The following is a 12,406-nucleotide window of genomic DNA, read 5'->3' as shown; positions in this document are numbered from 1 at the left end:
AAAGCCTCCTGATGCTGAATGAGAATCCCAGGTACACTGACCACATGTGATGTCTTCCCACTTACATAAAATCTTGGGCTTAGCTTTTCTGTAGTGTTTTGCAAATGGAGTTACACAATTCTTCTCTGCAAGATGATTTATTTTTAAATTCTCCATTCCCTAGTGAGGTACTTGTTTAGGTTTATGTACAGAGTAACTGCTAATAGTTCTTACATTTTGCACAGTGGGGCTTTGTTTATCTATCCTTGTGTTAGCACTATGCTTCTGCACTTAGGAAGCACCAGGGTTTAGGCTTTAAAAAGAATAATGAAGATCTTAAGAAGAGTGTGCTCTGAGTTAAAGAGGTCATTCAAAATCCTTATCGTTGTTTGTAAAGTATTTGAATTTGCTTGTCTGTTCTCTGGAAAAACACCACCTAACTGTAACTTAGTAACAAGTATTTCACAGGACCCTGCAGGGAACTGAAATTTTTCTAGTTCCTTTCTTTTTCTCACAAACTTCACAGCCTTTATTTCTGACAGAAACCAAAAATACCTTGCCTAGAAAGAGCTGGTATATTAATACCCTTATTGTACATATACATTTTGGAGCATATATATCTAGACGAGGTTGGAACTAACATTTCAATGTGACATATGCAAGATTTAGGCATGCTGCAGCACTAGTTTTCAACTGCACTTGTCTAAGAAATGAACTTCCACTTTTCTCCTGTATCTCCATCTCCTTTTGCCAGTGATGGCACAGCTGAGGATGCATCCTCTCCACTATTCTTTTGTTACTTAAGGGTGTGTTTTCACATTTAGCATAAGCTTATCCAATATTATCCTGTTGCTGAAAGGGACTTTCCTGCCCCTTGTCACATGCTTGACCTGCTTTCCTGATTGCAGCAGTAGTGGACTGCCCGGTTGTAGAGTCATTTCAGCTCACTTATCTAACTGAAAGCTGAGCCGCCACATAAAAGCAGCTAGTTTTCAGTCAGCTTTTTAAGTTGATCAGACTTGTGTTAGGACTGTGCACACAGTCATTAAAGCCAGCACAATGTAAGGAAGAGGGACAGGTGAAAGGGACAACAGACCTGGCTCTTTCAGCAACAGCCCGTAGTTAATGTTACCATGTCTGGATCATGATGCTGAGGAGTAACAAATAGCTGTATTCATGATTTTTGGAGTTCAAATAATAGATGGCTGAGATGGTATCTGCAGGACTGATGTTAATGTCCCTAGTTAAGCAGTTTCAGTTGCATGCAAAACTTCTCTGTTCAATTTTATTTAGGAAAAAAATTATTTCTTTAATTCACATGCTGGGAAATTATTATACTTTATGTGAATATTGTGCTTTAAAATTTGTATTATAAAAATTTGAGTGAGACGTCAGAAAATAGAGGCCTTCTGTCTTTCAGCTGTTTGACACTTATTTTGATCACCGCTATAGAGCACTGATAGGTTTAAAGTCGAGAGTTACATTACCGAAGCTGAAAACTCTAAGAGGAGAAAAATTACTTCTGTAGAAGCTCGGGGTCCCTGCTGTAGCGAGCTGCCAAGACAGAGCCCTGCCATCTTGTGGAACGCCTTGATATTGAAGTACACCGTCAGCTTTGCTTCTCAAAGACATCTTGCGCTTTTTTGCTTTTTTTATTTCGCCCCCCCCCCCCCCCCCCCCCTCCCCTTCCCCTTTTCTTTCACCGATGATGTGTTTGTTTCTACAGAAACAGTGTGACTAGCTCAGGAAGCCCAGAACGGCCAGTGCCTGGAGCTCGGAAACTGTCCAGGGAAATGCTCTGAAGAGCCATAATAGGATTTTCCCATTATTACAGACTTCTCTTGGCATCTTTTACCAGCCATGTCAGAGACTGGTTTCTGAATGAAAAGATTTGGCCAGACTGGGAAGGCTGTTCTTAGGATCAAGGTAAATAAAAGTGTCAGTAAATGTTAAGTTCATATTTCAGTAACTGGCAAAAGGCAGAAGAAGAAAAGAACATTAAAGACTGCCTGCATGCAGTCTGTGAGAGATGACATTTTAGTATTTGCAGATACAGAAAGACTTTTGAAATGGTGCATGCCTTTCCAGTGAACATACAACCTAAATGCTACACTGGGTTTTTTTTCTTGCACGTTTTCTGATAAGGGTGTATATGGTCTCATTATTATTCAGCAGATCTGAATAATGGAAATTAGGTTCTAGATAGAACAGATCCAGTTCTCAAAGTCTGTATCTGAATACACACTCAGTGCTTCTCAAAGTTTGGATAAAGATATTGTTTTGATATGTTTAAACAGGAGAGTCTACTCTGCAAAATAATACTCTGTACATAGTTCAAACTTCCCCAAGGATTTTAATTTGGGCTCATTTTTGCATCTATGTTTTAAAACCCCAACAGATTACTAGAGGATAAACTAAAAGGCCAGTCTATCCCCACCTCTTGCTTTAAGAAGCTATGGGAAGTACTCTGCTTATTGAATTCCATTACCCATACAAATTTAGGATGATCATGTCAGCTTTTGCCCTGTCTTTTCTATGCAGACTACTACATGAGTACTCTCTTTCAGTGGATGCCCTTCCTCTCTCTTCACTGGACTTAGCAGCTCTATAACATGTTATCAATGTGCCAGTCCATAGTTATAAATCTACACTGGATATCAAAATGTTGGCGCTCCAGGCTCCTAGTCTCTGTGGAGGGAAAAAAACAGAATGCTGCAAAACCAAGGAAGAGGAATATCCAGAAAGAAGAAGAAGTTGCAGCACAGTCCAACTATGCTGCAGTACTGGAAAACCAATGTACTTGCAACTAGAGCCATGATGAAAGCGCATCTCTACCAGCACAGTATTAAAGTATAAAAGATTAAGGAAATGCTCCTTGGCACATCTGCTTAGTGCAGCTCATTCCTTTTACATCCCATGGTAATTTATATTGCATCTTAAATGAATGCAGCACTAATACTCTCATTTGACTTTTATGTATTTCAGAGGATATATCTTAGCTGTGTTCCGTGGTTATACCCACAGATATAACCATATACACCACCATGGAGATGCATCTTATGCCAGTAGACAGATTTGTTTGATCAGTTGCTGATAATCTCTCCTCAAACAATGTAAGCTTTACTGTCAAATGGACTCTTCTATCATTATAGATTGACTGTCTACATGGCTGTAAAGCCAGACTGTGGGGTTTTTCCCCACTTTAGAACAGTACTGCTTTGCCAGCTTCACTTTAGTGTAGATTTGCTCTTCATGCAAGTGAGAGAGGTAAGCCATTGGCAACAGAAGCTTGATGAACTGTGCTGTGCTAGCTAGAAGGCAGGCTGCGAATCTGGGTCTTTAGCATCTGAGTCAGTAAAAGAGAGCACTCCACTCTACTTCATAAAATATATATGCTAATCTCCCAGATGGCTATATCTTCTTTCTCCATAGAACAGATGACCTGGAAAATAAAAGAAGACTAAAAACACTGGAGAGTGGGAAATTCTGTGGCCAAAATCTGGGAGCTTCCAGTAGATTAAAGACAGACTTGGCTTTTAAATTTAGTTTGAATTTGTATTGATAATTAAATATAGCAGTGATTACTTGACTATTATTACAAGCCGCAGTATAATTTCACACGTAACACGAAGCATTCATACATTTATCAACATCCCTGTAAGAAAAAAAAAAAACAAAACGTAGGAAGATTTTCAAATGAGATTTCTGCCTACACTAAAAGATACACACTAACAGAAATAATGTTTAATAATGACTACCATTTGCATACTGTGTATTATCTCAATCCAAACAACACTTATAGCTCTTGTTTAATTTGTCATTGGTTGAGTTGCTGCTCCTATAGAGGAACACCAGAACCACACTGCTGCATTGGCAACATTGTGTGGAACCAAAATTTAATTTGAATAGAGGAAATGAGATTAGTGCAATGCAGATGCTCCCACTGGAGATCCTCAAAGACACTACAGTAAACCTTTTAGGCTTTTGAAATCTCCATAGGTGATGGTGGCCTCAATCTTCCTTTTTATGCTTTGTATGAAAAATGAAGCAGCGGCGCAGTACCTTCAGTCTCACAGTCAGCACAGGGTGCAGCACTAGCTCAGACTGTTCTGCGCTGCCTGTGGCACCTCGGCTCCCATTTGAGGCCTTCTGCACAAGGAATGACCAAGCCTCCCTTGTTTATGAGGGCAATGAGTTTTTTCTGGAAATAACAAAAATGAGATGGAAAACAAGATATTAACTAGCCTGTGGTTTTGTTTAGGTTTTAAGTTTGTCAAACAAAGCCATTGGGCCAGTTGTCAGGTTGCTCCTTGAGTAGCTTCAGAAACACAGCACAAAAATGAAGAATCCTGCATCTGAACTCAAACTATAGGAGACGGATGCAAACTACAACATACAGAGACATACAACATCCATTAGATACCAGCATTCATATCCAAGTCATAGCTTTATACCCAAATCATAACTCTTCTAAATCTGTCATTAAAAGTTATAGACATAAAATAAATAGCCTTTTCATTTGGATTAAAATAATCCTTTTTTAGACTGAGGCTGATGTTTTTTTTCTCTAATTTGTATTTAATAAGTTAACTTACTATTCAGAATAATAAACCTCAATCTAAAATAAGATCAACTAGGTCACTGCTGTAGAATTGTTTTTTCCACGTTGTCTTGAGAGAACAGGCAACATTTGCCTGCTGTCTCCTCTTATTTGCAATCACAGTTTAAATCCTTAGCAGAATTTGTTAGACAAGCCTCCTTCAAAAAATGTATGACTCTGTACTGCAAAATGTTGTCTTGATTTTCACATATAGCGTCTACTCTATGGCCGTGTCTAAGCTCAGATATAATACTTTATTCATTCAATATTTCATAAGGCAACTGGAACAGGATTTTCTTGTACTTACATGGAAAGGGACCTAATTCTGTTTTGATCTTTTAGTTAAGTGTGGGCAGAAAGACACATGGTTTTACTGTGATGCCACCCCTTGCATCGGCAGCACCAGATCCATAGACAGCCAGAGACATCAACCCATTACACTTGCAACTGTATCAAGGAGTCTGCCTTTACACTCCAGAATTAATTTGCATTATCTATTTACTTTTTTTTTCTTTACCAAGTCAGCAGTCTTAATTGGTGGGCTCTGGTCCTGCACACCATCAAGGCACTGTACAGTTCACCATACAGCTGAAGCTTCTGTAGAATGCGGGAAGCATGGTTCATGGAGTGAGCCTACACAGATCAGTCCCAGAGTACAGACAGTTGAGTATCTTTGACTCTACTTGGTACCAGAGTAGTTTTCAAAAGATAACGTTAAACATAATTAACTTCTGAAGGATACGTGCCTCCTTTCTCATGGTGTGGTATTTTCCCTCCGAATTATGCCACGGAAAAGGCCTGTAAGAGTAAGATTTGTTAGTGTGTGAATGACAAGCTTTGTGCACGCAGATACTGCTTAAGCCTAAGTCTTCCTGCTCCACTGGTGGTGGAATCTGAAATTTTGTATCACTGGTAAGTGGTGTGTCTCAGCTTCGATCCCAAAAGTTGTCAGGTAAGAGGCTTCCTACAATGTTTATGGACAAATAACAATCAGATCTTTCTTGAAGTCAGCTTTGGCCCTTGTATTCAAAACAAGGAAAGCGCTTGGCTTTATAAGAAAAGGGGATTTGAAAAAGAGTCACCATAAAGGTTTTGCAGTTCTCAGATTTTTTTTTAAATACTATTTATGTGTAACTTGTGTCAAGCTAAAAAGGATCAGCGTAACAATGAACCAGCACTCAACAGAATGAGCTAGGTAATTTGCTCACAGCTTTAATGCTCATTAAGTATTCACCTCAAATTCATGCCAGCAGAGCCTCTCCAATACTTCACAACAGACCTACTCTCATTAGACTCCATGATACTCCTGTGGGAGCCTAAAGGGAGCGAAGCCTATCCCACCAGCAAGCGCTTCCCCGGGACAGCAGAGGGTACCTGGTGGGGTTGAAGCACTGCACAGAACACCCTGTTTTCTAATAAGCTTCAGGTAACCTAGCATGGCGTTTGCCTGTATTATTTTGAATGCGTATGTAAAATATGTTGCAGTTTTGATGGCTACAAAAAGTTCAGCTCCCCATCTTCACAGTTACCTCATCCTTTCCAGTACAGCATAGCTGCTTCACCACCAGCAAAGAAATACGCTTCCTTTCTATTCAGTTGTAGTGTATGAATTGTTTCGCCTGCTTCACTCTAGTAGAAGGTGTCCATCCCTCAGCTGTCAGCCCTGTGCTAGAGTGTCTTTGGGTGGGTAACAAAGGAAAGGCGAACGAGCCGCCGAGGTGCCGGGGGCAGGACCCCTACCGAGGCAGGTCCCGCCATGGGAACGCCACCCACGAGGGAGCTGCAGCCGCAGCCCTGGGCAGAGCCGACTCTCCTCAGGCCGCCCCCGCCGACACAAGCCACAACGTGACATCTGCCGCATCCTTCCGGCGCTTGTCCTCCGTCATTCCCACCGGTGCAGGAGAAGGGACGCCACCGCACCCGCGGGGGCCGCGCCGGTGCTGTCAATTAACGCAGCAGCAGGGTGAAGCCCTGGGCCGGGGCAAACCCCGCCCGCTCAGGCGGTGGTGGGTGACGCCGTTTCCCGCCGCGCCGCCGGGGGGCGCCGCCAGCCCGCGCCCCGCCCGAACCCGGCATGGCGGCCCGGGATCGCTCTGCGGCCCGCAACGCGGAAATTCTCGCTCGGGTTATTTCTGGCCCTGCTGGAGCCGCGCGCTGTTTCCTCAGGGCGCCGAGCGCATTGTTTTATTCACTTGGATGAAAGAATTGTCGTCTATATAGGACATATTTGTTTTCCAGTTCCTCAAACCATTATTACCTTTTCCTGATCCCCTTGAGAAAATGGACCTTTGATACCCTGCCAGGCTGCATTATTGAATTCCCTACCCGTTTCGGGCTGAAATTGTGACAAAGGCAGGCGCTTTTGGTGAAAACAAAAAAGAAAAAAAAATACCACAGAAAGAATGTGGAAGAAAACCTTACTCTGGAAAAAAAACCAGCTCTGTAATAGTGCAGGAATGAGGTAGCATGAGTCATCTGGCTCATGAGCACTTCATCTGAGGGCTCTCACCCATCCAGCAGGGAATCTGCCAGGCCCGTGTACACCCCACAGCCAGCACGCCCAGCCAGGGGTACAGCGCTCAAAACAGCTCCATCGAGTCACCTCCTAGCATGTGTGAGAAATGATCTCACAGCTGCCCTCAGCAGAAGTGTAACCCCTCTTTACCTGCATTTTATGGAACAACACCACTGAATCTAGGCCTCATCCTGGTCTGCCAGGAGGTTTGGGAGACAGGTCCACAGGCTGCTCTGAACACCCAGCTCCTCCTCGGAATACCCCTTCTCACAGCCCATGCTTCATACTACTCCCACCATACTCTTCCTCCAGCTTCCCCCTCAGAAACTCCTTTTATCCTCTGAAACCAATTGCAGTTCTTTCCTGTTTGCCCTCCGGTTTACCCTTCTTAATCTTTTATTACATGTGCCATTACAAATCCCAAGGGTGCTATAGACTACGAAAGAAAAGAAACACATGCTTTTTGGATGTAATCTTGTTTCTTTTTCTTATAAACTGTGCCAGTGGGGTGAAGCAGGTTCATGAATTTTCACTTAAAGTTGGAAATTTATCTGAATTCAAATGTAACTGTACATGGACATCTAGGACTCCTGGCTTTTTCCTCAGTTTAGCTACCGACAGATTCAGAGAACATGACAGTTCCCAGGTTTGTACCCACTAAGACTAACTCTCAGTACACTTCTACCCTTATTTTGGACAGAGAGTATTAGGAAGATGTCACTGCACTAGCAAAACTAACCAGCTGCAATAAGGCTTTTACCATCCCATACCAGGTTAACTTCAATAAATAGTTCCTGCACCTTGTCCCAGCATGGTCACCAATTCCTCACAAGTCTCTCTTTTTCTAGTACTCTTCTTCATATAGTCCTTAGAGCTATTTAACTACTTAGCAGGAACCAGCCACAGCTGCACATTATCCCCATCAACCAACCCTCCATCCCTGAAGCCAGCCCACAGCTGTATATCATCAATGTTAATTAACCTGCCTTCATTCCTCTACAGAAAGACAGAGGGATCATAAAGACAATGCCTGTTGCTATCTCACCGTTGGGAGGAAGAGGAGGTATTATTGTAAGGGTAAGTTTCAGTAATGAAATCTCTCTTTTTCCTATAGACTACACAAGGCCACACATGCTGCCTGTGCAGCCACCTCCTACTGATTTCCCTGAACGTCACTCTAGCTAACTGAATTTGATGGATTTTTCTGGAGACATCAGTCTCACTCCTAGTAAATACTTCTAGCCTGGAGCTGATGTTCTTCTATCACTCCATTAAACTCAGACCCTCATAATTTCTCTGTTGTATTTGTGAGCAAATCTGACAATTTAAGCACTTGTCTCAAAGTTTATGAGATGATGAGACTTATAAAACCAGGAGATGCAATCAGCTAGAGAGAATAGCATCAGACAAAAGCTCTGACTGGGCTTGCCAACCATGTAGAAATCTTTTTGAGGAAGTATGTGGTGTTTAGATCTGTTGTAAGAAGTAAGGCAGAAGGGAGGCTAGTGAAAAGTTGGATTACTTTAAGTGCTGAACTGTTTACTTCTAAGACTCAGATCCTACAGACTTTCTGTGTTAAAAAAATAATCGTTATGTGCAGTTTTCCTGATGCCAGTAGAAGTAATAGTTGTGAATAAAGATGCATATCAATATATAGCTTGAAAAATTATGTCTGAACCTTTGACTTATATCTCTTTTTTTTAAAAAAAAAGTTTTGCTTGTTTTCCATCATATGCAATTTAAAGATTTATGAGAAAGCATTTAGTTGCATTGCTACCAACATAACTGCAAAGCAGCTGTATGTACAAGAAATTCAAAATTCAGTCCAAGAGTCAAAATATTTTGGCCACCTGTACTTAATTCTGCTGTTACCACAGTGAGACTGTTTTTCATATGATTTGTGTAACACTCAGTATTGAATTAAATCTTGGAAGTACATTTTCTACTGCAAAATAGCTCTTTGTGGTTAAAATACTGTTTGCAACAAAACCTCTTCTTTCCATGTCATGTCACATGCTGAAACTGGCAAAAAGATAAATCATTCCAAATCTAAATTTAACTGCTGAAAATTTTGTAATAGGTTTACTAATTTCTATAATGTTTGGAGCACCGTATATAACAGCTATAGGCATATACCTCAAAGATTTCTGATCCAACCTTCACTGGTATTTCTGGGTTCTACAAGCAGCATGAAGCAGAGTATAAATCCCTCCAAAAGGGTGGCTTACTCCACCCTTCCTTTGTTTCAAATTAGTTTCTGATTTTTTTGCCTTTAGGGTTATTTTCAGTGTTAGATCATTTCCATTGTTTATCTCCAGAGAAGTGTTTCCAGGCCATTTTGCAGTCATCACTGTTCTGGGAAGGCATATGAAAAGGTGAAGGTTATATGTTTCTTCATATATGGTCAGATGTGGTCAGAAATATATGACTGTCATCATCATCATACACCTATATCTAATTCCTTTGCTCTCTAACAGTTTTCTCCCTGTTCATTTTCACTGCTTAATCTAGCAAAGATTTCCCAAGGGGCTGAATATATCTTTTCATGCTGAGGACTGGTAAATGATGCACCAATGAAATAAACAGACTAATGTTATTAATATGGACAGTGCTCTGGAGCCAAACCTGGAGCCAAGAACCTAGCAGGTGCACAAGGCATCCACAGAAGTGGCCTTGGAAAACAGATGCCTCTGGATACCTGGATATCCCTAGGAATCTGCCGTGAGGGATTTGCAGGCTGCTCCACAGTGGTCAAAATCCCTCATTCCTGAGCAAAAGATCAGGAGGAGACTCTGCAAAGGGTTGCTCATGGATCCACCCTCTCAGAGTGTCTCCTGTGGGTTTTTGCACAAAAGGGATGGACCAAGAAGCAGCATTTATAGAAATACCTTTAGTCTGGCTGAGAGTTGGAACTAATCTGCCTGCAGTTCCCTTCTGTGAACTCCACCACTACTGTGCTGTTCAGTATCTGCTTTTGATATGAAGTGGGGAACAATGTCATGTGATAAACAGAGGAATGAATTGCCTTAGTTTCATTCCACTGCCTTGTCTCTGAACCAAGAAAAAGCTCACTTGTCTAGTATTGGCTCTGCAGAAGCTGTGGTTTGTACAGGTGCTCTTTGTGTTAAACATCACTCTGTTTAATGGATCAAGACCTGGGAGATCCGGGTGCTGGCTTTGTTGATGGTTTATGTTGTGAGCTAGAGTAAATCACTTGAATTGCTCAGTTTTAACAGCTGTACAAGGGAATTCAGGATACCTCCTTTGCAAGTTGATTTCATCCACATATAAAAAAACTATATCCAACACATAAATTACTATCAGTGCCACTCAACAGATAACATGGAGCTGCAAAAAGTGAATCGATTTTTAAGTCCACTTTTGTTGGCTGCATATAGTTCTCCACTCAATACGGTACCACCAGGCCCCTGCTGTTGATGAGGATCATCAGGCCTCACCTTTATGGATAAGGGCAAAGAATTCTGACAGCCCACCTCACGGACACGAGGATAGATGTAAGAAGTGAAACACTGTCTGATGTTAAGACAGACTGAAGACTATCAGCTAATGCAGCTGAAAGAATATTTGCGTGAAAAAATATGCTGTTTTAGAACCTGTGGTATCTATATATGTGCACGAACACATGGGTCTATATACACGCATATGTGTGCTTTGCAGTTCATGGGGACTGCCTTACTGGTTTATAGCAGAGAGGCAGCTGAAAGCAGGAGCTGCAAGGAGAGGCCGAGTTGAATGTATGTGTTTCTGTATACCTATGGGTTTCTTTTACAGTAAGAGTTTCCTCCTAAATCAGCGTAACATGAAATGCTGTTTATGAAGGATAGGTTAAAACCAGTTGCCCATTGAATGGCTGCAACAAATGTATTCGGCCAGCAGGGGAGGGAGAAGGTCTTTGTAGCTGCTGTTGTTTTTCTGACAAATTGTTATGCCACCTCCAGCTGGCTGCCAAGGATCCTTTTCTTTAAAAGCCATATGTCCTCTCTAATAAAGCTCTCATCACACCTCCTTCAGGCTTCCCTCATTCTGCTGTACTTATGCCTGATTTCATTTGGTTCATGCAGCAGCACGGCTGTAGGATGATGGCTTCTTTAAGCTAGTCCATAGAGAAAACATGGCCCAGAGAAAAAGGAAAGATTGTCTGGGACAGCCTGGGTCTGTGCCTCTGTGATTCCTGGAATTTTACTCACTGGGTAGCTCATATGGGTTTTCTTTTTAAATAGCTCTTTAAAGGGTTGCTGGAATCCAAGTTACTGTAGACCTGCCATAAAGTGGCAGTGTTTCAGGGTACTCCCCCCAGATCAATCATTTTCAAATTCTGAAATCTGTCAACTGTACCTTGAGGCACTGCCAATTTAAGCAAATACAAAAATAGTAGTCACAACACCTCAGGGCATGATTTCATCAGATCTTCTACACTAAGCAGGTCTGACCTGCTCAATAGTTATCTGGGAGACCTCCAGAGAACAGAATACAGGAGGGGACAGATCTTGTGAGGCAGCTGAGATTCTTGCCAGTGTAGATCATACAACATCTCTGGGAATTTAAGCCTTGGTTGTTTAAAAAATAGCACTGCTTCTACTGCGACTGACCTATATTGGTGCTGAAGCAGAGTGTGACTAGAGATGCTACCTTCCAAAAGGGATCTAAAACTGAGATTTTGCAGTTCTTTTCTCAAATTCAGGTTGTTAACTATGGCCACATTCCATCTCAAGGCAATGAATTACATACTGTTTCCAATAGTCTTGAATGTCAAAATTATTCTTCACACCTCCTACTAAAGCACACAGTCACTGCTATATTCCACTTCAGACAAGGCTGTATTCAGTGAGGAGCCTTACATACACAGTTAGCAAAGGAGTTGAGATCAGACAGAAGTATAGTCTTCTATTTATTCAGAATGAAGCCGAAATCCAAGAAAGATGTAGGGAAACTGCCAAGGCCTGCAGGGCCTCTCAATTAATCTGCCCAAGCGGACCCTTGTACTTGTATAAAATCCAATCACATGAAATTGGGGCTTATATCTCCTACAACACTGTCACCTTGCAATGCTACTACTTATTCCACAGTTCCCTCTTGATAAGCCAGATGTCTTAAGACTATTATCCAAATTCTGCCTACATTTCCTCCTAGGGTTCCTAATTTTGGTCTCTTTTCATTGCCCTGAAATTTCTAGGCATTTAATATTTTTCATAATTCTGCTTCTGACAATGTACTTTAAACTGAAAACTCTTCCTAGGCAGGGACTGACCAAATCAAAAAGCTTAATTTTCTTAGAAAAATGGCTAAAAAGA

This window comes from Falco naumanni, chromosome 7 (genome assembly GCF_017639655.2).
Source record: "Falco naumanni isolate bFalNau1 chromosome 7, bFalNau1.pat, whole genome shotgun sequence".
Taxonomy (NCBI): domain Eukaryota; kingdom Metazoa; phylum Chordata; class Aves; order Falconiformes; family Falconidae; genus Falco; species Falco naumanni.
The sequence above is the reverse complement of the archived record's forward strand: the minus strand, read 5'-3'. Positions refer to the sequence as shown.